The sequence below is a fragment of the Helicoverpa armigera genome, chromosome 13 (assembly GCF_030705265.1).
Source record: "Helicoverpa armigera isolate CAAS_96S chromosome 13, ASM3070526v1, whole genome shotgun sequence".
NCBI classification, from domain to species: Eukaryota; Metazoa; Arthropoda; class Insecta; order Lepidoptera; family Noctuidae; genus Helicoverpa; species Helicoverpa armigera.
The window spans coordinates 10,386,120-10,412,780 of NC_087132.1; the positions used below are offsets into that span (position 1 = coordinate 10,386,120).

A 26,661-nucleotide genomic window follows, 5' to 3' on the forward strand; every position below is an offset into this window, starting at 1 on the left:
ATTTTAACAATATCGATATATAAAAGACTCGATTGTTGTTAGAATCGATTTGACGGCTATTCGAATACCGGCGGAGCTCTCGTTGTAAAATGCAAGGGGGATTTTTATAAGGATATGGGTGGAAGGGGAATATATCGAGCGTAATAGATTAATGTTTATGGTCACGGTCAAGCTGTAGGATGAAATACGATGCATAGGATAGTTCGGAAAAATCATAGTTCAATCCAACAGGGTCATCATCTTCGACGTAATCATAATCAGCTCGTATCCCGGTCTTGGGCAAACCCCATTACATCAACTCGCCATGTTCTTCAACGGTCAATACAAAGCAGAAATCAAAACTATATACACAACAGCTAATGCTAATTTGCCCACCAAACATCCATCATCAGCCATTACGCACAACATGGTGGAACCTCACCCATTAGTTTCCATTTCAACCAGCCAGCACCATGTCACAATGTCCCCCCAACACCCGCCAAATAAATCAGACTGAATCAAAATGAACGCGAGTGTACCTTTGTAAATCATTCCGGATAGTAATTAGAAAGCTGGAATTAATTCGCGTGACGTCAGACCAGAATCTTGATAAGTGGACTTTGATGTCAGGTACTGGATATTAATCTGGACCTAGTTTGCAGTTTGGATGGTTTTGTACGCGATTTTAGGTACAGGGTTGATAAGGATTGTAGATAGTGTGTCCTTAAAGGTCGGTCATTATTAAATTAAAAAAGTATTTTTGGTTATAAAGATCTCTGAAATTACAAACCTTCGTGTGGTTGTTTGTTTAAGCTCAAAGAAATCAAGAGAGTTTATTGATACTAGGTCAAGTATTTTTAACAAATAAAGTACAACGTACCGTAGTAAATTCTCATCCAAAAATCGTCACAATGTCGTTTTAGGTCACTGCTTCAGTATAAAAAGCTATCAGAATCAGATTTCAATGGAGATAACAAAAAATAGCTTATATTAGAAATGGTCTAAGTACCTCCCGTTGTGATTGTAAGAATCTTTAGGTTTTAGGCCCATAGCACACGGCGTTTTTTAAATGCGCTGATAACGCGCGTTTCAGGAACGCGCTTCTTCGGCGCTGTAAACGCTAATTGTTGCGTTTGCATTGATAATAGAAACGCGCGCATGAAGCGCGTATACGCGCATTTGAAGCGGTACAAACGCGCGTACAAAGGAGCGGAGTAGGGCAGAGGGGGTGGGGGTCCACCACTGCGCCCGCGCCTCAGTTGCAATAATGGTTTATTGTGTGCTGCGCGTGTATCTCGTTTAAAATGGAACCCTTCGACACCGACCGCTTTATAACAGAAATAAACAATCGTCCAGCTACATGGAATTCACTACTGCCCGAATATTCAAACAAAGTGTTAAAAAGAAATGCTTGGGATGAATTGTGCCAAATTTTTTATAACAATTTTAATGAAAAAACCAGTAAGGAAAAAAACCTGGCAGGTAAGATTTCTTATATTTATTTAAAAATAATTTATTATAGTTTATAGTGCGACGGTACATAGAACAGTAAAACAGTAGAACATGTAATTAGGTAGGTACCAGTGGCGTAGCCTCCATACAACACGATTCCCATCGGCTTCCCTTGGCAGATTCTAATAGGTATATGTATTTTTTTTATATTTACAACAATAGCTTCACTGAGCCCTAGTCTTACAAAAATCTATTCGACTAATCTACGTAATTATCGCAAACAATATAATTACATTACACCAGGGTGACCATTTGTGGCAGGTTCCTGCCATTTTGTACAGATTAATTAAGGACAAAAAAACCCTGGCAGTTGGCAGAATTTATTTAATTAATTTACTGAGAGTCTCAGTAAATTAATTATATAAATTATTAATCTATGCCAGGCTTTTTTTGTCCTTAATTAATCTGTCAAAATGGCAGGAACCTGCCACAAACGGTCACCTGCATTACCTTTCACAAAATATTCTTCAATAAGCTGAATACAAAATACGCAATGTATTTGAATCGCGCAAACGCACACGTATATTATTTTACGCGTGCCGATTTTACTCGCTCATATTTATGGGAATTCAAATGTTTGAAATGTATGCGATTCACGCATACATACATTACTACCACATGCAAACACTGTCGATAATATGAGCCGGGTAAAGCCGATCTGTGATAGCTTACAATCTTTATTATAAGAATATTATTTCGTTTCATTTGTCCGTTGCAATATAATGTTGTAAGTTAAATTTGACCCACTTGTCGGTTTCCAATTAAGCTGAAATTTTGCATAAATGTGTAAATCGCATGACAGTGGAATATTATGATGATGTATGACGTAGAACTGATCTGATGATAGAGGTGGAAGGTGGCCATAGGAACTCAGTAATAAAGCGATGTACTTCCATCGAGTTTGGACTCGTTTCATTTGTCTTGATGAGTATTTTGTATTCAGACAGTTTCCAAGGTCTCATGATGGAGCTGGAGGGTGGCCATGGGATCTCTGTAATAAAGCAACGTAATTCCGTCGAGTTTGGGCTCGTTTCATTTGTCTTGATGAGTACTTTGTCTTCAGACAGTTTCCAGGGTCTGACGATGGAGCTGGAAGTCGGCTATAGGATCTTCGTAATAAAACAAAGTAATTCCATCAAGTTTGGGCTCGTTTGATTCGTCTTGATGAGAACTTTTATGTAAGTAATTTAATGACGTCTTGTTTATTGACGCGGTAAACTTTTTTTTGTGCTGGCTTTACTTTTCTTTTTTTTCACCCTACGCTACTGGTAGGTACCCTAAATTTTAGAATCTTGCCATGGTACTGCACCTTCATCACTAATAAAATAATCAGCGTACATATTTCGTATCATAGTTCCGCTTAATTGTCCCTGTGACCGTCTTGCACCAATCGAAATCAAACTTGCATCTTCAGGAGGATCTTCTAAACCAACTATACTCAAAGAATTATGAAAATTATAACCGTCACGTTCACGTATGAAATTATGCAGTACACAACAGGCTTTCACAATAGCCACACTGAAGTCCACGCTAACGTTCAGTGGCCGATTAAAGATTTTAAATTTGTTGCTTAATATACCAAATGTACATTCAATGTATCGTCTGGCACGTGTCAAGCGGTAATTATATATTCTTTTCTCTCGTGGCAAGATTTTTCCAGCGTAAGGTCTCTGTAAATGTTGAGATAATGCAAAGCCTTCATCTCCAACAAACGTAAATGGTATTGGCACTCCATTATTAGATATTGGTCTCGCATTTGGTATATTATAATTTCCTTGCCTTATCTTTTTGGTCCATTCACTACATTCATTTATTGTTGAGTCTGCAGCCTTTCCATAGCATCCGACATCTATATCGATAAATCTGTAATTTGCGTCACATATTGCAAGCAATACGATGGAAAAATATTTTTTATAATTAAAATACTCTGATCCACTATGTTGAGGTTTTATAACTCTGATATGTTTCCCATCGATAGCCCCAAGTAGATTGGGAAAATTTGCGTATTTCATAAATCCTTCAGCAGTTTTTAGATGTGATTCCTCGGTTGGTTCTGGCATACAGATGTTTTTTAATTTATCCCATATTATTTTCACTGTTTCACGGACTATGATGCCTGCCGTCGTTTGTCCACACTTAAAGTCATAGTGAATATCTGAGAAATAGCAACCCGTAGCTAAATACCTGAAAAGAATAACATTTTTAAAGCTTCTCTTGTTATCGTAAATTTTACATATTTAATTAAAATTAACCTACAACTACTTATTTCAAATGAATTAAAATTAACCTAATAAATAACTAAACTATTTACATTATTATTGTTTTCAGTCATTGAACTTCAAAGAAAATGGAAGAGCATTAAGGACGCTTATAAAAGAGACAAGGCGAAGAACAATAACTGTTCCAGTGGATCTGGAGCTAAACCTAGAAGACCCTACATATATTCCAATTTGCTAACTTTTTAGACCCGCTTTACGAAATAAGATCTCCAAGTCAAAATGATGATGCAGCACTGGGAATAACCAAGACTGTGATTTTCAAAACCACATTCACCAAAGAAGTCTAAAAGACTCCAAAACATGAAGACCCACAAGACAAATTGTATGAAGCACTGACAGCAAATCTCAAACAGTCTAAGGAAGCGAATAATACAATTTTATCTGAAAATCCCGACATACTGTTCTTAATTTCGTTAGCTAAAGATTTTTCTGCTATCAAAGAGGAATTTAAGTTAGAGGCCAAAGCTGATATGATAAATTTAATTCGTAAATATAAAAATATGGGACACTCATCGAGAATATTGAATGAAAATAGATACCAAGGTGCATTTCAATATGAACATCAGTATGGATACCAGTCTGGATATCAGTCTGAATCTGGATATCAGTCTGAATTTCAACCACAATATCCAAGTAATCAATCAGCGCCAAGAAACGAATCTGTCAGTTCACTTCAAAATTTAGATAGCAATGAATCGGTTACAAATGACTCCGATATCATATCTGACATGTATGATGATATTGAATAAATCTTTTCTCTTATTCATAATCTAAGTGCACTTATAACATTTTACGATTGATTTAAAATGTAACAGAACAATAAATAAATAAATAAATACTAGTTGTTTTCTTACCTCAATGTGATGAGCAAACGTTCTTCTGCCGATATACATGATCTCATTGCTGTATTTTGACGAGTTAACTCAGGTTTTAGAATCAAAAGAAGTTCTTGGAATGACGAATATGACATTCGATAACAATTATAAAATTTCTTCCATCTTCTATGTATTACCAATTTTTTAAAAGTTGTATGATAATGACCACTCAATCTTTTTTCACTCGTAAATGGATCTATCCAATAAATTCGCTTTTTTTTACGTTTTTTACTTTTTAAAAGAAGTACTAAAGCCAAAGTAAGCAGTGTTGTCTCAACCGACGCCATTGTACAACTGAAGAAGAGGAGTCTCTGATCAAAACGCAAAAGGTACGAGCGACTACAGCGCGTCTTACCGCTGTACCTGCGCGTATACGCGCAGAAGAGGCAGGTTTTATAATCGCCCCGTGTGCTTAAGTTACAAGGTTGCGATCCAATCTCGTTTGAATCGTGTATACGCGCGTTCTCTGCGCGTCGTCAGCGCGTTTAAAAAACGCCGTGTGCTATGGGCCTTAGAATAATCTTAGATCATGACGCTTGGGAATAAAACCTTTTTTGAAGTCAACAAAACTAGAACCTTTTTAAGCCATTTTAAAAGGCATGTATTATATCTTTTTATCATTCTATCTAAGGACAATGAATATAAACTAACAGCAATTTATTCACGAATAATTTCAAGTCACAACTGAAACCCCAAAAGTCAAATTCATGAAAACTGACGAAGCACCAACTCATTGGATCAAAGCATTCTAATTTCAAACTGCATTTAGTGTGTATTGTACGAGGCAGCTAAAACTAAATTATGTCGTTATCCAAAACGGATTTCAGTCTGGCCAACATTAAATTTGTGGTCTAAATTCAATCGGACTGTACTGAGCATTGACAGGTGAGGGCCCGCCCTAACTTCGGCGGCCATTTTGAATAAGTCATCTCATAATGTGAATGCTATGAAATAAACATTTTCCACAGTTTAGCGGGGAGATGTTGAAATATAGATTTTGCATAAACAAGCAGCTTCAATGGTAATTTTTGATATTGTTGATGTAAGAAAGCGTTAAGTTATTTTTAACCAGTCTCTGTTAGATCAAAATATGTAGGATGATGTTACAATGGTTTAATTTTCATGATAAATCCTAGAAAATACATGATATAAGTTGTCAATAAAACAAATAATAACATCAATCAGGGTTCCTTTATAGAAGAACTATAGAATTTCCCCGTGATCCAAACAGTGAGATTGTAACTCAAACCACGTGCTGACATCGGTGATCTCTCGGAATTAGAAATACTTAGTTCTTGAAAACTATTGTTAAAACATGAGATTTCGATTTTAAACATTTTTGTAGCGTAGGTAAACAGTAAATAGGTTGGTATATTGAAAGGGGATATAGTTAGAAAGGAAGTTGATGCTTAGAAGACTGCTGATAGAGATAATAATATACATGTATGTTAGAAAAGCATAAGAATTGACAAGTTAAGTAATGATCATCTGATCATGCTTTTAAAGAACACATCGAGTGACACAATAATAACCTATTTTATTCAAAAGTCGGCAAAAAATGCTCCTCCTAACAAGATCGAAAAATCTAAATTTAGAATAACGACAAAAAATCTCAACACATAATAAAAACAACGTTTACAAGAATAATATAAAACGGCAGCCTTACAAAGGCCTGAATTCAGATAACATCTAAAGGAAAAGAATAATTAAACAGTATCTATGTAACCGTTACTTTATTGAATGATAAGAAACTGCTTTTAAAACGTTTTTTTGTACTCTTTTTTTCATAGAAACATTTATTTCTTTTGGGACCATATTATTACAATTTACCTGTAGTTGTTCATTTTCACTGTAACTAATTAAATTATTTCTTTTTTACAGGTAAGTTCTACCAGTCTACAATATAATATTCTGCGCTCCTAAGAAACTGTAAAAGGTAATTTTAGGGAATCCTTTCAAGTGCCTACTTAAGTGATTCGTCGAAGTCACAACTTTAAATGGAATATTAAAATATGTTGTAGGATTTATTACTTCTAAAGCAAAAATCTGAAGAAATGATTGATTTTTATAAATCAAAGATTTAATCATAGAAGCCGGATAAGTGAAACTAAATAGAAGCTTGTAGAAACGATTAATTGCTTTGGTCTTGTAGGGCGTCTAGAAGTAATCGCCTTATATTTAAGCGAATATACATAGATCGCTTATTACACCGGTACTAGGAACTTATTGCCGTCCCATCGGGCTATGAGAGTGAAGGAATAGGGAGTGCACCTGTGTCTGCGAAAATACTTGTGCACTATAATGTCCTGCGCAACTGGTTGATCGCCTTAAATGAGAATATAGTCGCCGTGGCCAAAATCGGCCGTGGACGTCATTATTACTAGGTACTTGCATGATGCTTGCATATTTGACGCACACGTTGGTGAATAAATGGGCATCATCCACGATTTTTTGGGTTATCATCTAAAAAAGAAGGAGCGTCTTCAAAACTATTAGGAAGTGTTACCTCAAATAGGTTTTACCTTTCCGTTGCTCGACACGGATTCCCAACTCAGGTGCGGGTTATTGATCCTATGCGCACGTTTTAATATTCAATGCGCGAACGCAACGACGACGGTGCGCGTCCGTTGGCTGCCCCGGCGCAGCCTGCTTCGAGTGAGAGTTTTGATTTTAGAACAATGCCAGACGAAAAGATTTTTGTTTTCGTTCTTTTTTTTAAGTACGTGCCTTGGTTTTTGAAATTTGAATTTTAGACTGTGTTCTTATGTGGTCTTAACATTATAGGTAGTTTAAATTGCCTAATAGTTATTTTTTTTATTAATTTATTAATTTTACATACTTGGCAAATTTTTTATTTATAAGTAAGTGAAATTTACATAAACTCTCTTGTTATTGCAGCTCTTAAAACTAAACAGTTGTGCTTTTAATATCAGCAGAAGAGCCTCAAAGATTTGCTCAGAATACATTAGGAGTTTCTCTTCAGAGGCAAAGAAATTTCACTTACTTAGGTAACTCGTGTTAAATTGATCTTCAGACACTTGTAAGATCGATGCTTTACCAAACTGATAATCCTTTTAAAAACGGTCTGTTTTTCTATCTGGGTTAGGTATAGAGTACGTGTTTATCCCAAAGAAGGTTACGCAGATAGAATGTGTTATTGTAAATTAAGATAGCGACTAAATAAAAAACAAAACTGACACACTCCTCTTTTGTTGTAATTAAAAATAAATAATTGTAATTCCCAAACAAAATACCACCAGATAAAGTAGTACCTATGACAAATGAGCCTCCCGTAACAGCGCAGTTTCTGTACGAAGCCAGTATTGTGGCGCTACAGCAAACCTATTTTGCATTTGATCACGTTGATCGAGTTAAAGTGTACCGATTAAGCCGTCTTCCTATGTTCCAAACATTCCGAGTGTGAATTAGAATCCTATTCGCTTGTACCTACCTTGTATTATGTGCTTCTGTGTGTGTTGAATAGTGTGTAATTTATTTAATTAATTGGTCTGAAATAACTTTGGATTTGAATCGGTTGATGGATTTGTTCGATTGGTTTTGCCATGTCTTTGAAAGTTGTTAATTGTAAAGGTATAAATTATTGTCTCATTGGTTTAATTGCTGATATCCTGATGATCAATTAAGGCAAAAAATAAATACAAAACCCTTCAAAAACTGCATGGTTTTTGTTTAGCATGATGGAGCGTGGACCTCGAGATCGAGATGCTCTACCTATAATTAATGCGCGTTTATATAACGACCATATCCATGGACACAGGGAATTGTTAATAAGTCTGCATTTGATTGCTTATTTTAATAATGTTACAATATGTCGATTTCGTAAAGAAATAACGGCATTTATCTTTTCAGTTTTTTAAATATTTAACAGTAAGTAACTGCCAATTTTAGAGTTTATTTTTTGAGATTTACATTTTTTTTATATCTTGTTCAAGAATATTCCATGCAGGTTCCAGGGTCCGTACATCCAAAAAAATATGTTTACCTATAAAAAAGTAGTAAATTGAAGAAGAATAAAAAAGTATTGACAGTAGTTTTCCAAAATAGGTCCACACACACTTAAAACAATATGTAAATGTACCTATTACAAAAAAAAAACAAAGGAAATAGTGACAAAGTTCTTTGACATCGGCAATGCTACTCGTTTCGTATTCTTGTATAATCTTCGGAAGCGTTTTTTTTTTTATTGTCTTTGACGTTTGCCCTGGCAGCCATTAGTTTAGAAAAAAGTTTAAGGTTCTATGTTAATGGTTGTCGTAAGGGTCGTTGCAAGATTTTAAAGTGTGATACGAACTTTGATTTGACAAACTTTTTTATACCGGATTCTTTGTATTTTTTTTTTTCAATTATTTGTTGTTGAATTTTAATCGTTTCAACAAAATAGATTTGGATCGTTTCTGTATATCGTTGCTTGAATCGTAAGGCGCGAACAGGATTTTGATTTCCTAAAGGTAGCTATAATACCTGCAATTTTTAAAGAAAGTTTAGTTTAGTTATGAAAGATGTGTGAAGTTACATACATATTGCGATTTCTATTAATTATAGTCTATAGTTAAAAAGGAAATTAAAACGAAAAGAAACAGTAAAAACGGTAAAGACCTCCTTGTATTATTATTATGTAGACGTCAATTAAAATACCAGCAGATCTTTCATCCAACCGTAACAATAATCAAAAAATAGAGATGCACCAAACAGTTCCACTAACACAATTGAGATATCGTAACTTTTGGCTCTCGATTCTTTTCAGCGTAACTAGACGCCTGACAATATGACGGCCGATAAATAATCCGCCAACTGGCACGCTCGCAGCTCTAATTTATATCGACTAGTTGTCAATCCGACACCTCTAACTGGGCCCAATTAATGTAATCACGGCTAATATTATCGATATATCTGTTACTGATGATTTGTTGGGCGTTTAGTGAGTTTAGTTGGTCTATTGATTTAGCAGTCAGTGAAGACCTGTCGGATATTTGTAGGTACATTGATATTTACGTAGTTGTGCATGGGAATGAACAGAAAATATGTATTATCCACCTTTAATTTACTATTTTACCGGTTAACCCATCTTATTTGTTTCCTCTGAAGCATTATAGTTGTTACAAATACGCACAATATAAACGAATCATAATAAGAAACTTAGCATCGTTTCATAACCCGAAACTTAGCAAAGAAAATAGTCTAAACTTTTCCCATAACGCCCCCATACCGCTTAAGGTACAGACAGCCCACAAACCAGTAATCAGTAACATCAATAAAACAAATACCTCTGGTTGAACTTAACCCAACCTCACTAATCCTTCACCCAGCCTTCTCCCAAAGTTTCCATCTTCAGACAACAATACAAACGAAATTAAATGGAGTGATGGCAAACTAACCTAAGACTTTGATCTTAATTATTGTCGTGCTTCACTTAATTGTGGAATCCCTGGTCCTTGAGGATCGAAAGTATGTCAGTCGCTCAAATACTTGGTCTTTCCTGAAAGTTGCGAGTGGTAGCTGAGAGTGGTGTTGACTTGATTGTCTAACGATGAATAAAGCGCAAAGACACTAATTCAATGTTTAGGTGACTTATAGGTGTATCCGTGTAATATTACATGCAGATTGTTTTCATCTCTGTAGCGTATTATAGCACCTTTTTTAAATTTAATAATGTTAGAAAAACTATCATCAAACTCATCGAGCATATTGCAAAGTTAAATCCCGCTAAACATCACCCGTTTTTCATGCCTAAACAGGGTAACTAATGGCACAAAATCAATACCTGCACCATCCCACTTCCCTAAATTGTCAATAATTAACCAATAAAACAAATAGTTGAACCGATCTGTCTTGTTACCAAACCAATTTCTCACTGGCAACTTCCCGCGCTCAAACTTTCGCGCGTAAACGATACAGACTTACAAATGGCGGAGATTCGGTCCCGCGGTTCGCCGCGACGCGCGCCGTATTCACGGGCGCGACTTGTCAATCCTCACTCATAGGGCTGTCACACGACAAATTAATCACGGGATACAACGCCAAGTTATATTGGACGTCAATACGTAAGTTTCCCCACCCTACTGTGGAGGGGATGCAAGTGTAGCTTGACGTGACGTGTTATAAATTATTGTTACAGCCAAGAGGTTGATTAATTTTCCTCTTGACGTTGCGTTTGATGAAAATGCTGCGGTATCGGGTTTGAGGTCAAACGGTGTTGGTTAAAGAATGATAGATAATGTATTTGTAATGGATGGATGATTAAGTTATCATGGAAATGTCATGAGCAATTAGATGTGATGTGGTGTTTGGAAGATAACGTTTCTAGGCAACCGCTATCACTAAAGCTACGATATAAAAACAATTGATGATATAAATAATGAAAACAATTGATACCGCGATATTAAGGCTATTACTGCATTGCGTGTAGCTTATTTGATTGCCCTAATGGAATAATTTTATCATAATGCGAATTACTATTTACTTCCATTACATTAACCTCCCCACTCAGAGACATTTAATGTTACTTAAGTCACTCCTTAGTGACGGAATGTCATACAAATCCTTCACTAAGGAATGGCTTAAGTAATCATTAAATGTCACTGAGTGGGGAGGTTAGTGCACTACTGAACTGATTATTTTTTTCTACAAAATAGGCTTTATGTCAGACGTAATTAAAAGAAGATTCTAGTGGCAACCCTAAAACATGGCCGCTGCGGTGTTAACGCAAAGTGCGCGGCAAACAATTAATTGAGTATTGATTGTAACGAGAGTCTTTGCCAAACATTCTACAACACTCTATTAAGTACTAGTTTATTAGCAACTTAATTTAAATCCTTCTCATTATTTTGGAAGATAACGTCTATTTCACTAAACCTTTGAACGTGTTAATTATTTCTCGAAATATGGGCCATGATATTTACCCGCAGAATTTCAAAGGTGCGTTATTTTTGAGATACACGGATAATGTAGTGTAGAGCTATTATATCTTATGTGCAGGTTTGAATAAATATAAAATAATTCCAAAAGATTGTATATATTTTATTACAGAGAGTAATTTTTAGCCTGAATAAACTTTCTTTTAAGTTGTCAACGCAAGCATTCGTCTCAATTAAAAAGATTATTTATTTATCCTAAATTAAAGTGAAAACTAACCTCTTCATAAAAGTGAACTTTCGCAATTTTGCAGTTATTCAACAAAAACGATTTATTTCAAGAACGATTTCAAACGATAGACACAAACAAAAACCTATTTAGTTCGTAGTTCTTCTAATATTTTCGTGAGTTCCTTGACACCGATGTCCAATCAACGAACTGCTTCCATTACAAGCTAATTTACAATTTAATTACTCAACATTTAGTTGCAGTACATTTACTTACTCATTATTTTTTTAGGGTTGTGCTGTTTGTTTAAATGATTATAGGTTTTTAAATAAACGATTTATGAATGAAAAGATCATACACGAAGAAAGTTTTTTATGATCTATTCGATAGATCTTTTGAGAATTAAACTAGTGTACAATTAACAAAAAAACCTATTTTGGAGTGTGTTTGCTAAAACATTTATGTCCTGTGCTTTCATACTTGGCTCTGTATCGCTATTTTGCGCTCAGGTTTTTTCAACCTTATCTACAACAAGAAACTTAAAACCAATCATATGCCAAAGGTTCCATTACAATCTACTATACCAATGTTTCCTGCTAAATTCCATACTTTCAGTTAGTATAAATTGTATTCACAATAAATAATATAGTTTCTACATACATATACCTAAATTATTTGTCGCCCGTATATTGCGAGGCGTTGTATTTCAAGAATGTTAGCACCTATGCGACACTGCTGTCGCTAAATGGTAGCCATTGTTCCACTTACAGATATGTCGCTGTCAATTGCGAAAATTAGACATTTAGTAAATTAATATGACAGTGAAAAAATTATAGCGAAATGTAAAAAATTGGTCGAGTTGAGAAACACATCATCAATCAATAATTTTTGGAAGTCTATTACTTTAAATAGTGATAAAAACTGTTCAAAAGTAGTGTTATCAATATTTATTAATTTAATATTTGGAGAACCAACAGCAGTAACATTTAATAATTATAAGACAATTTAATTTATACATTCAAAAAAGAGTCCTTTAATACTCCAGACGACCAGCACGTCAATAAAATTAACAAAAAAGAAGCCTACAATTAAATCCACATCGCTCCCGTGTCCGTAACCAATAAAAACTTTAGCCCCAAAAAAATATATAACCCCAGCCATTTACATAATTCGCCGATTTCACAAAACAGCTGCGACTTTTATATCAATCCTGTACACATTTGCGGTTTCAAATGTTTTATGTGTGTATGTGTTATGTGTAGGTATAAGTCGTGGTGTGCGTGTGTGAGTGTGTTTAACTAATGCGGTGTAGCACACAGGAAATGTTCGCGTTGACAGGTAAAATGTTTGTCTATGTGTGTGTAAGGTGTAAGTATACCATCGGCGTCGAGAGGGCGATGAAGTACCTGGGACTCGTCCTCGACGGCCGGTGGAGCTTCGTCGAGCACTTCCGACGTTTGGGCCCCAAACTGGAGAAGGCAGGTGCTGCATTCAAGCGGCTCCTGCCCAACCTGGGAGGCCCAAACGCCCCCTGCCGTAAACTCTACGCGGGGGTCATGCGGTCCATGGCCCTTTACGGGGCCCCGGTATGGGCACGTTCGGCACGGCCGCGGGCTGTGCACTACCTGAACGTGCCCCAAAGGGTGATAGCCATTAGGCTAATCCGGGGGTACCGCACGATCTCCCGCGAAGCAGCTGGCCTACTCGCTGGACTGCCACCGTGGGATCTGGAGGCGAGGGTCTTCTTGCGCCTGTACGACTGGCGCGAGGAGGCTCAGCGCCGGGGAGAAACCCCGTTGCCGCGGCAAGTTGTCGCGCAGCGGGCGGAGCTCCGGCGCGATCTCATGGTGGCCTGGAGGGCGACTATCGCAACCCAGTGCAGGGCACGCCACCATCGTGGCGGTAAGTCCCCTCTTTGAGGAGTGGCTCGGGAGGAGTCACGGCGCCCTCACGTACCGCATGACGCAGGTCCTCACCGGACACGGTTGTTTCGGGAGGTACCTGCACCGCATCGGTCGTGAGGAGGCGCCCGGGTGTCACCATTGTGCGGACAGCCCCGAGGACACGGTGGACCACACAGTCCAGGTGTGCCCCGCATGGGGGCACCGCCGGGTCCTCGTCGAGGCTCTGGGCGGCGGCGACCTCGCGTCCGGCCCTGGTTCAGGCCATGGTCCGGGGCGAGGGAATGGGATGCCGTCGCCTCCTTCTGCGAAGCGGTCATGCTCGAGAAGGAGGAGGCGGAACGCCAGAGAGTCCGCACCTCTCATCCCGGCCGCCGCGCTGGACCAGGTAGACACCATGGGCGCCGGGTGTCGCGAGATGACTCCCGGCCACCGTAGGCGTGGGTCTGTGGGCGGTGAGTTCGGGTGGCTCATCGTCCCTCTGTCTTCCTAGACGACAGACCCGTGTCGACGGCGCGCGTTGTTCCACGCGCTCCTCAAAGAGACGTCAGCAACCCCAGCGGGGCCCAGCAGGGCCAAGGCCTGCCGGGGCTGCGGGTTGTTCGAAAGAGATACCGCGGCCCTGGTACATAAAAGGCCTATGACGGAACACGACGATTTTAGTCAGTAAGAGTCTGACACTCCCTCACCGCTGCTAACCCACAGCGGGAGGGGTCATTGATGATTTTACGTCGATAAAAAGGTGTAAGTATAAGAATTTCGTCTATGTGTGAGTTTTAGGGTTGATAAGTTTTTTTTTGTTGGTGACTGTTTTGATAGATGTTTAAAGGGAAAATATGTATGATATCCTCAATGTATTTTTGATAATCATATTTACATGATTGTTACGTGTAAAAGTTTAGTTTATCCTCCTATATTTTAATAGGTACATCATTAGTTTTTAAATATAAGCTGACAAGTGACAAACAATGCTTAAAAAAATATGTTTAAAATAAAATATTTAAAGTGGCAACCCTAATTAAATGTCACATACAATTAGAGCGAATGTACTAAATGTATTTTCTTCCACGAGCAAGACATTTGCAAACATAGGTACTGACTGCTTACTATCAGAAAAGTGTTAATCGCCATACGACGTACTAGCTCGCTAACTAGACTTTAACCGCTACTTTATCTATACTAATAATTTAGGGGAATAGTTTGGTTGCTTAGACGAGCCAATCTACAAAACTTCTAGTCTGATTTGAGATTTATTTTCAGTGTTAGATAGCCTATGTATCGAAGGAGGCTATAGGTTTTTCCTGCTGCCTAAAGTAGACCCCACGGGTAAAACCGTTTGTGGACGCTAATAGGACATAAAAGTTGTAAATAATCCTTATCGCCTAAATAAGGTTAGTCTTACATTTGTCAACAGGTACGTTTCGCACTTATTACTATTTTAAGTCAGATTTTAACTACACATTCCTTTCGCAAAGTACTAATATACAAATTAAACTTCTAGACTATCTGTACATCAGAAACGTGCGTTTACAATCACAGTAACGTCAAACGTTACACGTCTGGGAATTTAATTGAAAACTAAAGTTTGACATTGATATGAATCTCGTAATATAATACATGTCATATAGCCGTTCTGTTGGCACCCCTGGTCGCGTCACATATATGTGACAACAATGCATCTGTTATGCCGACTTCGCGCCTTGAGCCGTTGATGTGTCCTGCGCATGGAGTAGGTAGTGAATGGAGGAGGGTGTAGGTTTGTTCATTAAGAGGGCCCGGAGGACTCAGAGTTTTTGTGCGGTCTATTCTGTTATCGGTCTTGCTTCTTTTAATGTTAGAGTACTTGAAAATGTCAGTATCTAACCTCCCCACTCAGAGACATTTAATGGTTACTTAAGCCATTTCTTAGTGAAGGATTTGTATGACATTCCGTCACTAAGCAGTGACTTAAGTAACTATTAAATGTCTCTGAGTGGGGAGGTTAATCTGCTAGCGTTTTCTCATAAGGTGAATAAGTAGTAAAAATGTGTCTTACCTCTTGCAACTCTTGTTCTGCACAGACGAAGAAGAAGAGCAAGCGCTCTTAATTTAAAGAAGAACAAATGTAAACGTTTCTCATATGAACACTCCATTCATTTCCCAATCTGTGGTCCTCCAAGAAATGTGTGTTGGTGTGTATGTCACGTTCTTCATTGTTTTGCGTCCGATTGTCTATGGGCCCGCCGAGGGTTCGCTAGGGTACTATCGCGTTACAATTTCTGTGACACACTTGGAACTTAGACTGCTGTAGTATTTGATAAGGAACAGGAACTAGTGTTATAGTAGGTATCTAGGGACTGTGCTGGGAAGACAGATAACAAAGGGCTAGAAAATTATTAAAGTAACATTTTAAACTACTTTTTGATACAACTGTTTTAAGAAGATAAAATGCAATTTGTGCTACTTGTGTTATGGTATCGTTTTCGATGCTTATTTTTTTATATTTGCCTATTCAGTTCGGTCCTCATATACATACCTCCTAGAGGTATCACCTCTACCTCATTTGGTACTTCATTTATTCCTCGATGAACCACCAATCTTAACAAGTTCCTTGTCCCATGAGTCACCCTATCCCATTAGTCATATGTGAAATACACTGATGGTTCAAGTATATGTAGTGTCTATAGGATCGTGGACAGCAAAGTAGTTGAAATCAGGAATCTATAGGCTGTAGAAACAGTCCACATCGTCACAACGTATCCGTTTCACCAGTAATGGATTCCAAACGTGACAGCCGCTACAACCGATCGGCTCACAAGGAGCTCACGTTTCGTATTTATCATTAAACGTGTGCCTTTCCTTAATAAGTTTTCCTTCGCCTTTTATGGCTTGGTAATGAATTTTAGTATAGCATGTTGCGTACTTAGAAATCGTCACGTTACTTTGATTTGTAAGGCCATCTTGAGTATTTAAATACTTAATTATCATTGAATATCCTTCGCGTACCTATTTTGTTTATCATTGTCGATAAATCACGAGTGGTGTCCGATGCATCTATACTCTTGCGTCCTCTGGAACAACTATGTAATCCTTGTTAAGATCTGACCGTTTAGATATATTTTTACGATGTCATAAGATATTTTAACAAGTTTAGGCTTTGTAGTGAAGGTGATAACTTGATATCAGGTTATGATGATGAGCTATTCTTTGGTACCAATAAAGTTTTGGTAAGGACGATGAGGACTAATATTTGCGGATGTTATGTCAGACAAAACTACATTTAAATCCTATTGATTGTAGACGCTTTCTCAAGCAGTATTTCTCCTCGTATAGTTAAGCAGATTGTTGATCCAGGATTTCAGTATCTTTTCTTTATATTTTTTTAAAAGGATTCTATCTTACAGATAATCCAATGTTAACAAAGGTACGACCCGAAGAAGAGAACAATCAAAGGTATTATCGATGAAGGAGACCCGCATTTCTCGGCGTATCTGGATACCGGCCACGTCGCCTATCTCTTACATAAATATATTTACAATGAAACCTGGGAAATATTCAAAGGGTTAGATTGTAACCCTTACGCTCTGATGCCCTAATTAACCTTGTGTCTTTTCGTCTTCATTGTGCAGTATAGAAAGTGAATGCCTGAAACATTTTTGGTCCTAAATTTTTTGACAATATTTAGACATAATTTGATACACCTTGAGGGAGAGAGAGAGAGAGAACTTAGCGTTTTTGAAAAAGTTTCTAAAGGTTCAGAAGGGTTAAGAAAATATATTTTATGATTATCGTAAATACTGTTGCAAGATACTTCTTTCGAATAAGAAGCTTCTCGACAAGATCTGTACGAACAAATGCTCAAGGAGTAAAATAACAAACTCCAGAAATTCAAAGTTAACTAACTTCAGACAATGTTTTCTACACATAGCCTTCAGACAAGGATTGACCCAATTCAAAAGCATCAACAACGACATATTTCGGTTACTATGTCATGTATATGTAATGCATGATACATGTTTGCTTATATTTCTCATAACGATGCCTCGGAGCAATCTCAAGCTCACGTTACCGAAGTTTGTAAACTATTCGTACCAAAACAAAAACAGACACAGTTATTAATAATACTGCAACAACGGTATACGGAAACAATAACATTTTGGACGGAACAATAATGTGGGTAAAGCACTAGACTCAAGTATGGGTGTGTGGATTCGATTCCAGGTGAGGCATATACTAATGCAGGTAAGGCAATTTTCTAAGTCATATGAGGCAATTTTTTAATAATAACTTGGATCACAATGACTGAGTAAAGGTAAAGGAAAACATTTTAAAGTAACCTGAACTTTGTTGGCTGCAGTCACTAATCCACCATTTACCCACGACGTGTTCACCCATCTACAAACAGACAGCCACAACGATAGCTTAACCCGAACCATTCGTCAAAGCAGCATACATGTCAACCACGAGCCCCCGAAATTCCATTAATTTTCGCACAAAACGTAATAAAACGGTTACTAAAATGCACTTAACACGGACTACTATACGCTGCGGTTATTGAAACGCGTGCGTTTACAAAATTTTTCACGCATATTAAACGCGCGTCACGCGTTTTATGTTTTTGTCACGGTTGTTATGCGAATGTGAAGCAATTATTATATTTCATTCTGGTGCTACCAAATTTTATCATCTGTTTTAACGTGAATTGTTTCTCGTCACACGGAACAAAATTGCATTGCTTTTAAATTAAAAATATTGCGTCTGTCATTTTTTTTTTTTTATAAATAATATTAAGCGTTATACAAATTGAATGAATTCCCGTTTTTACGGCGACATCGACAAGAAGGTGTGTCGCGATTTGCACACAATACGCACTTCTCTAAATGTAAACACATCTCGCAACAATACTTGTCTGTGGTTATATTTTCTACATAATATCACCGATGATCGCTGTTAACCATGAGAAAATTCACTTTCGTCTTGAAAATAAAAGCAACAGCTAGCGTGTGTGAGTGAACGTTTACACAAACGCCATGAGGCTCGAGCCGACTTAATATAAACGAGAAAACTAAAACAAAATGAATTAATTTGTGTGCGCCAGTGTTGAATCCCTGTACACCGTTTTAATTAAAGGAATGTGCCCCATGGTGGCTCTCAGGAGTTTGTCAGCAAAAATAACAATTGAAAACGCACGGCCACGGTGAAAGTTCAAACTTGTGTATTCAGGATAGTTTCTAAATTAAAAATTCCTGTAGTATAAAATTTTCTGCGGAAACGCGAAGTTTTAATGGCATAATTGTCTTGTGTTTTACAGCTGAATTTGAGGATGCTGTTTGTATTTTGTTAAATAATTTTAGGGAAACCGAGTTGCACTTTACATTTGTTATGATTTATATTTAAAATGTTCGTTAATTATTTTAGCTGTTTTAATTGTAGTCGTATTTAGTGGCTGCTTAAAACCTAACCTAGATAATGCAAATCCACTTGACTCAAATACTCTTGTAGTCACTTTAAAGCTTAATAACCAGCCAATCCATGCTACAGTAAATAACAAACAAAATTTGCGAATTCCCATTTACCCTCTTAGGATACACTTCGGACTTCATTCGAGAATACCTTTTAGCCAATTTAATTCACACTTGACGCTAGAGCAATGCAAACAATAACGATCGCCCAATCATTGTTGACACTTCAGGGTGGCGCCACTTGTTTAGACAAATGACAGTCACTGTATTAAGGAATTTAGTTCCAGTGTTTGGCCGGGGGTCAATTGATTCTGGACGCTTTGGGAAAGCTGTGTAGCTTTGTAAGTAAAGTAAATTGACAGTGATTTTGTGAAATGGTACTTTTGTTTATTTATTTGGACATCTTTTTAAGATTTTTTAGCATGAGCGATGAGCGGGTTTAGTAAGATGTAAAAAATTATGCTTCCTACTGCAGTTTAGTTACCTATAGTAGGAAAATCTTGGTAGGTAACAATTTTCCGTATCATTGGGAGAAACACCTGATTCATCACTATTTATATTGCTAATATCATTGAATCATACAGATTTAATGCCGATTAATTCAACATATGTATTTTCCTTTACTTAGCTATTTAACGGTAAAGATGACGTTCCTCTCAGATACTAATTAACACTTCACATATGTGTATAGGAACATCCCCTTTGCCGTTCCCCTTTTAATACTAATCCTACGAAACTCATCGCAAGTGCATCCCCCACTTGCATTACACGTAGGTACCTGTCATCTATAACACCTATTGTGCACATTCGCTCCAGTCTACTCGACGCGCCGACGACAACTCGATCCCCAATTAAGCCTCACTCGATACCTGGAATTATCGGATGCGAATCGATTCGACAGACTCGGTTCGCATCGTTGGCTATACCAAATATTGACACTTCATATTGAGCCGGCGGGCGGTGCGGACGACCTGGTACCTGTATGTATTCAAATGTCGAATAAAATAATGGAACGAGAAAAGGTTTTGTCAGTTGGTCTGATAAATTATACAAAAAATTACAACGTAATTTGTATTACAAGTGGCTTTTCCCAAACAGACATTTTCCAGGAATATTCCATATTAGTAGATAACTGCCGTTGACAACAGCTGAATCACAAAATAAAATTACCCATAAACTAATCAAATTCCAACTTCAGATACATCACAGTTTAATCTCATTATCTTCAAAGTTTCCACTGTATATTACACGCTTCTCATGTCATAGTTGAATAACGTCGTATGTCGTGTGAAGTTACGACGTTTTACCCAATCACGGCTAATATATAATTCGATTTGCTCATTTGACTGTAGTCTGGGACATCAGTCGTATCAAACGGTGGGAACGTATGTAACCTATTTGCGCAATCTCTCTATACACAGACAATGTAGACTAATATTATTAGGATGAAGAGTTTGTTTGTTTGGTTGAATTGTAGGATATACCTGTCAAAAATATTTGTGTAGGCTGTCTATGTACCAACGAAGGTTTTTTACGGCTCTTTATCCAAAAGCGCGAAGAAATTCTTCAGGATACAGATAAAACCGCGGGATTCAGGCAAAACCATGGGATACACCTAGTGAAAAATAAGAGCAAGTGTGTCATACAGTCAAGTGAAATGGAAAGCGTTGACACAATCGCACTTTATATCTGTGTGTTGTTTAATTTTCTCATGCGTTGTTTGTGTTTGTGACACACGGATGAGCAAGATGACGAGCAAATGTTTGATTAATTTCATGTTTTTATGACGCAGTTTGATGAGTCTGTTTTGTGTTAATGATGAAACTTCAATATTATCTTAAAAAATCAGTTACTGATCATACCATTTTATGACGAAAGAGTGATAGAAAACGCTTTACAGAAACTGTTAGATTTTTTTTTACTGTCCACTTTCGTTTTTAGACGGATATTTGTCAACCCGCGAACATGCTTAAGGAGACAATTAAGACCATGAGGAAAGTCTAATTAATATTTACCTACGCCAAGTTACGTCATCTTGAATACCGTACGTATTTCTTCCCGCCAGTTCCGTTCGCTCCACAGTGGTGACGTTATCTTGAATCTGCGAAATTCCAACCGAACGGACACAATGACGGCCCCATTGTGGAACAGCCGTCATATCTCGCGATGAAGTTACGTCATTGATTCAAATGATGCAAACAAATTGATAACGGTTTGGTGCGCGAATAACTTTGTCTTGAGATGTTATAGTTTTGTTTGTGATGGAGAGTGATAAGTTTTTTCTTGTTTGGGCTATGGTGTTTTGGGACATTGGTGAATAATGAAGGGTTCAGTTTCATAAAATTAAATAAACGTGGTACAATTAGGTGTTATGATATTATCCTGTGTTAGTCGAAGGCATTCTGGAATTACCTTTCCAATGATGTCGACTGAAACCAGATATTAAATTAAAGCAGGTCTGTCCCTCACGGTTCATCTGTTAAACCCGTCACAAAGGAATCCCACAATTTTATTTTAATCAAACAGAACCTAATCCACCCGGCGGCAATCAAACAAATTGTCAGACGAGAGAATAAAAAAAATATAAAATTATATTACATTTCCACGTCGCCATACCGGTTGACGAGGCTCGCATATTCCTCCGTTCTGAATATAATCCTCCCCAAACGTTTCTCGCGAGTAATATCGCTATTTATTGTATTATTCCCATTTCTTCTCGCATCAAAGAACAACAAAAGGAACAACATAATATACTGAACAGGTACGACGTTTCAATTTGCGATGAAATTGCTCCATCGACGGAGTACATCGGTATTGGCGAAGCACTCCTCCGCCCCGCACACTGATATTTATACGAATTGCTTATAAAATAAAATGCTATATTTTTTTCGCGGGCTAAGCACCTTTATTGGGTATCGTTTGCCCGTTTTTATTCTCGTAAGATGACAAATTGTATCGGAATTGTCGTTTTTTTTTTATTAATACGCGAATAATGAGGACACGTAATTTGTTCTGGAATATTGCTCGAACTTCTTCATGTAGATTGTTATGAGGAAAATGCGGTATTTTTCCGAGAAACGTTTTCAATTATAATAATTCCGATCATATCTATAATCATTTGGAATCATAGAGAAGCTGGTGACTCAAACATTTTTTTTAAGCCAACACTGCATTGAACGTTATGCTTTTAAATATTACCCTAATTTATTGCGAAATAATTTAATAACTTTGTCGGAATCCTTAAGCCGCTACAGCTGCGCGGGTAATTTCATCAGCCCCCAGTCATATATTTCGGTAAACACGTATTTTATTACTCGAAAATTTAAATCCCATATTTGCGCACGTACGTTCAGTTTCAAATAAATAAATATCTTTACTCTCTGTGTCGGTAATTGGCTCTTGATCATGAAGTATGGGAGCATATTTTGAGTTAAATTAATATTTTTCGTGCGATGTGCTGAGTGGGAATATAATACTTAAATCGAATTTAATGTTGTTCCAATTGAATATCATGCTTAAATTCACAAGCACTCGAATATCAAAGACAAGACAAATCCTCTGGAAACTCAATATCCTTATCTCTTCTGCTCTCCGTACATTCTCCGAGCGGAGAATATTGTAATAATGAACAAACAATATTTCGATTGCTCTCGCCCCCACTATTTTTGACGCTCCCCACCCCTTTCGACCCGCGAAGGTGGTTCCGAATTCAAATTTATTCAATTCGAGGAACGATCGGCGTGGAAATGAAACGTCTCGCGATGGTGTGATAGAACACTTCCTACTCTATTAGCATTTGATGCCAACACGTCATTCTTTATAGTTGGGCGAGCAAGGAGGATCTATTTGTTTTTTTTTTTTCTTTTTTCAATCTTTATTCTCTCCCCCTTTTTGCTTGAAATGGATTGGATGCGCGATTTCTTTTTGCTTGCGTTGTGTTTGGTGTAGTCGCGTGGTTGCTTGGTTGTAGGACTTTTTATTCCTGTTATAGACGCTATATGTGTATTTTTTTTATTACATTATGTAGGTAAAGAATTGAGTAATAAAACGTAACTTTAAGTGTTATATTTTGTTATACATATTTTCAAATACTTTGGTTCTTTTCGTTCATATTAATTGGCTGACGTATCTATTACTACCGCCATATTTCCGATTTCCGATACGTGGAAATACAGAACCGACCAAAAAATACCATTCATTTTTTCCACAGTAAACAAAACTGGAATATCGCTGTCATAACATCAATGTGTACGCAGTAAGCTCCAATTGTCATCATCGCACGATATTTTGAGCGCGAAGTCGCACAAAGTCGCACGAAAATCGTATCTTCGCACACATGAATGACCAATGACAAAGTGATGTTCAGAATCCCCCCTTTTTTTTACTCAATCAGTTTTCTCTGAACGTTTTTAAGAGTGTTTATTCTTTCCTTTTTTACCAGCAATTTTGATTCGTTTGATGATTTTCTTGTAGGCTAAAGATGAATCAAAGGAAATAGATACACTAATTGCCAAGTCTATTTCAGGATTGAGCCCTTACTTGTCTATACTTAGTGTAAGAGTAGTTGATGTTTCAAGACACTTTATTGAGATAGGCGCTGCTGCATAGTTAAACATGTTTTTCAGTTTATTAAAATTTTAATCTAGACTTGCCTTATACTTGTAAATAATGACAATTATTTGTTACATATTACAACCTAACACTTTGTCTGAAAATATTAAGCCAGCTTATACCCGAAATTGTTTTTACATAACACACGCGACGTAAGTCATAATCTCTAAATTTTCAGGCGGGACGACGCGAAATTGGGGCAATATAATTTAAAACTAATCATACAACGTTCCACGCCACCCCTCCTTAGTTTCTAACGCGGAGCAAGCAGGGTTGAAAAGCTAGCGTATATAATGAAATCTCCTCAAATAAGTACAGCGAGCAAAATAAATGCGACTGGAAGACACGCTGAGGTGAACAATACGACTTTATACGTCGAAATCGCGGTGTTTGCCCCGTAATTTCGAAAGCCGAGGCCTTAGTGAGCGTAAAGTGAAGTATTCCGAGAATAGGGATGTTCTCAACTACGAATGTACTGCGGTGCTCTGTAAAAGGATCCCGCGGTGAAGTTCGTAGACAGAAAAAGTCGTGTCCCCGTTATGTAATGCTGATTTTTTTGCGCTGACAATGTTTGTATGCAGTTTGTTTGTATTCGTTTATTTTGTGCGAGCTTCTTTTCCTGTGAATCGCCAGCAATGCAACAAACGAAAAGTTTTCGTGACAAAAAATGTACGTAACATAAATAAGGCACTAAAATACATTTTTCGTAGCTTATGTTACATTGGAACAACGGAACCAATTTGAAAGGTGTTCGAATTACGAAAGCAACCCAACCAGTGCTTCTTTTTACCAAGGTATACTTACCAAAGAGTTTTCTTAGTATTTACCCCACGTATGCAACAGCTGTTTTACTTGAAATAGACAGTAAAAAGCTTTAACAGCCGCTACAATTGTTTGCCAGAGGAAGTCGTACAAATTAAACAAACGATATAATGTCTGCCGGGGCGCGTTAACGAGTTTTGACAAATTTTCTAACTAGCTACATAATAAAGTGGAAATTAGCCCGGCGACGCAATTGCCAGATGCGAAAACTATTTTACTTGGGTAAGTTGAAGGAAAATCTTTGAGTTTTAACTGTTTCTGGTGGAAATTGGATGGAATGGGATGGTTTCTAAGTGTTTTTGTTTCGATATGGCTTCTTCTATTTCTTAATTATTGTTCCACTTGATAATATGGAAATTCTGAACAGTTTTTTTAATGTGTGTTTTTAGAAGCACATAACACAGACAAGCATAAAAGACAGATTGGTCTGTCACTAAATTCACGTGAATGGATATTAGTTTTTTCTTTGTTATATGCTGTTTAAGTACTTACTAGATTTTGTGTCAACTTACCATACAAACACTATTTAGATAGTTTTATATTTACGAGCTCGAAAACACTAACCTATGATGGTTTCATATTTAGCGAGTTCTTGAGGTCGACTGTATTTGTCTGTTAAGTCAATGGACATTAAAATACAATGCTTACGCATATTTAATAAGTAGTTGTCAAGTTAGTCTTTGGTGATGAAAGGACAACCTTTGTTATTGGTTGACACCCCAAAAACCCATCTTATTACAGAATGAAATACCTAAGTACCTATATGCTTCATATCCGGATATGGGAAGTAAGTAGTTCCTTCAGGAAGCAGACTAAACCGCAAACGAAAGCTAGTAAATTATTTTCCCAAATAAATAAGAAAAGTAAAGCTCACTTTTCAACTGTGAAGAACTTTCTACAATTTCAAAAACGACAAAGTCTCGAGACTTTTAATTCAGCTCATCAAAGCAAGTGCAAAAGGTAATTGTTTTAAATGGGAACCGCACATAAATTAAAACGCAAAACAAGCTAACTAAAGCCACCCCAATGTTGGTACAGTGGCGTGCAAACTTATGTACCCAACACTTAGGTTAAGCTAGTGGATTTTAAAGTGGCTTTTAAAAAAGATTGCATACGATCCTCCCGCTTTTGTGTTCACTTACCTTATAAGTTCTACATTAATAGGTAGGTAAATACATGTTGTAGAATGTGCATGATTTTTCGTTGTAAAAAGTATTGACGGTTTTTTTTTTTTCAAAACAATCCTTTATTTACCCCGTGTATCTAATGACTCTCTGACGTCTGACGTCTTTCGTAATGTATGATATCATTCTGAGGAAACTACTACCCGCACCCGGATAAAATGTAGTCTGACCTTACTTTAGGCCCTAGAGTGTTTCACATGGACAGTCAAATTTCGACTACAGAGTACCCCTATACTTTCACAAGTAAGAGTGGTGTGCATAAAATTGCAAGCGAGTGTATCCACAGCGTCGCAAACACTACTAATTTGTATACCTACGTCTCGCAAGTAGGAACGGAAACCACAAATTTAATGAATCTTAAAACAGCACAAACTTTTGCGATTCACTTCACGAAACTGTTGAGATTCGGGAAGTGACGTAAATAATTAGCCGAGGTTTTACTCGGAACTTTTGTTTACACCAAATTTTGGTTCGCTTTCAAAGTGTAACTAACCTAATTTGATTATCTGTTAACTTTTGGCGAAAACTTTGTCTTTTTCAGTGTCCTTTTTGATAATTTTGCTAATTGTTTTTCTTTGTAATTTTGACAATGGAGACTACTTTTCTCATTCATTTAGACAACATTATTGTATTTAAGTGACCACTGCAAGGTTTTTCTTAATGTTCCTGTTTACGCGAAAAATATGACATTGAATAAATCGACTAGCAATAATGAAAACCGAAACGGAAAGTGCTAAAAAAATAATTCCACACATTAATATTTCACCTTGGCTTATTCTCACAATGACATAAGCACATAAAGTAGAGGATCTTTGTCAAAAGATAATATACACGCGGACACTACTAGTGATGTACCAACGCATACAAATATCCGAAACCGCGGATAGTTTTTCACAAAGCATCGATAGGTATGTTCTATAGTAGTAAAGTTTAAACGGATCGGATCTGATTTCCAT

General features: G+C 37.1%; 1 protein-coding gene and 1 long non-coding RNA gene across 17 annotated transcripts in view; one reads left to right on the plus strand and one right to left on the minus strand.

Moving 5' to 3' along the window:
- The window catches only part of LOC110373336 (CUGBP Elav-like family member 1), a 376,248-nt gene that overhangs the window by 331,074 nt on the left and 18,513 nt on the right, over nt 1–26,661 (plus strand). The window lies entirely within an intron of this gene.
- On the minus strand, nt 2,774–5,158 carry LOC126056242 (uncharacterized). The gene is made up of 2 exons (XR_010277076.1): nt 4,625–5,158; nt 2,774–3,675 (listed from the first exon to the last, which is right to left on the minus strand). It is a non-coding gene; the product is annotated as an uncharacterized LOC126056242 (long non-coding RNA).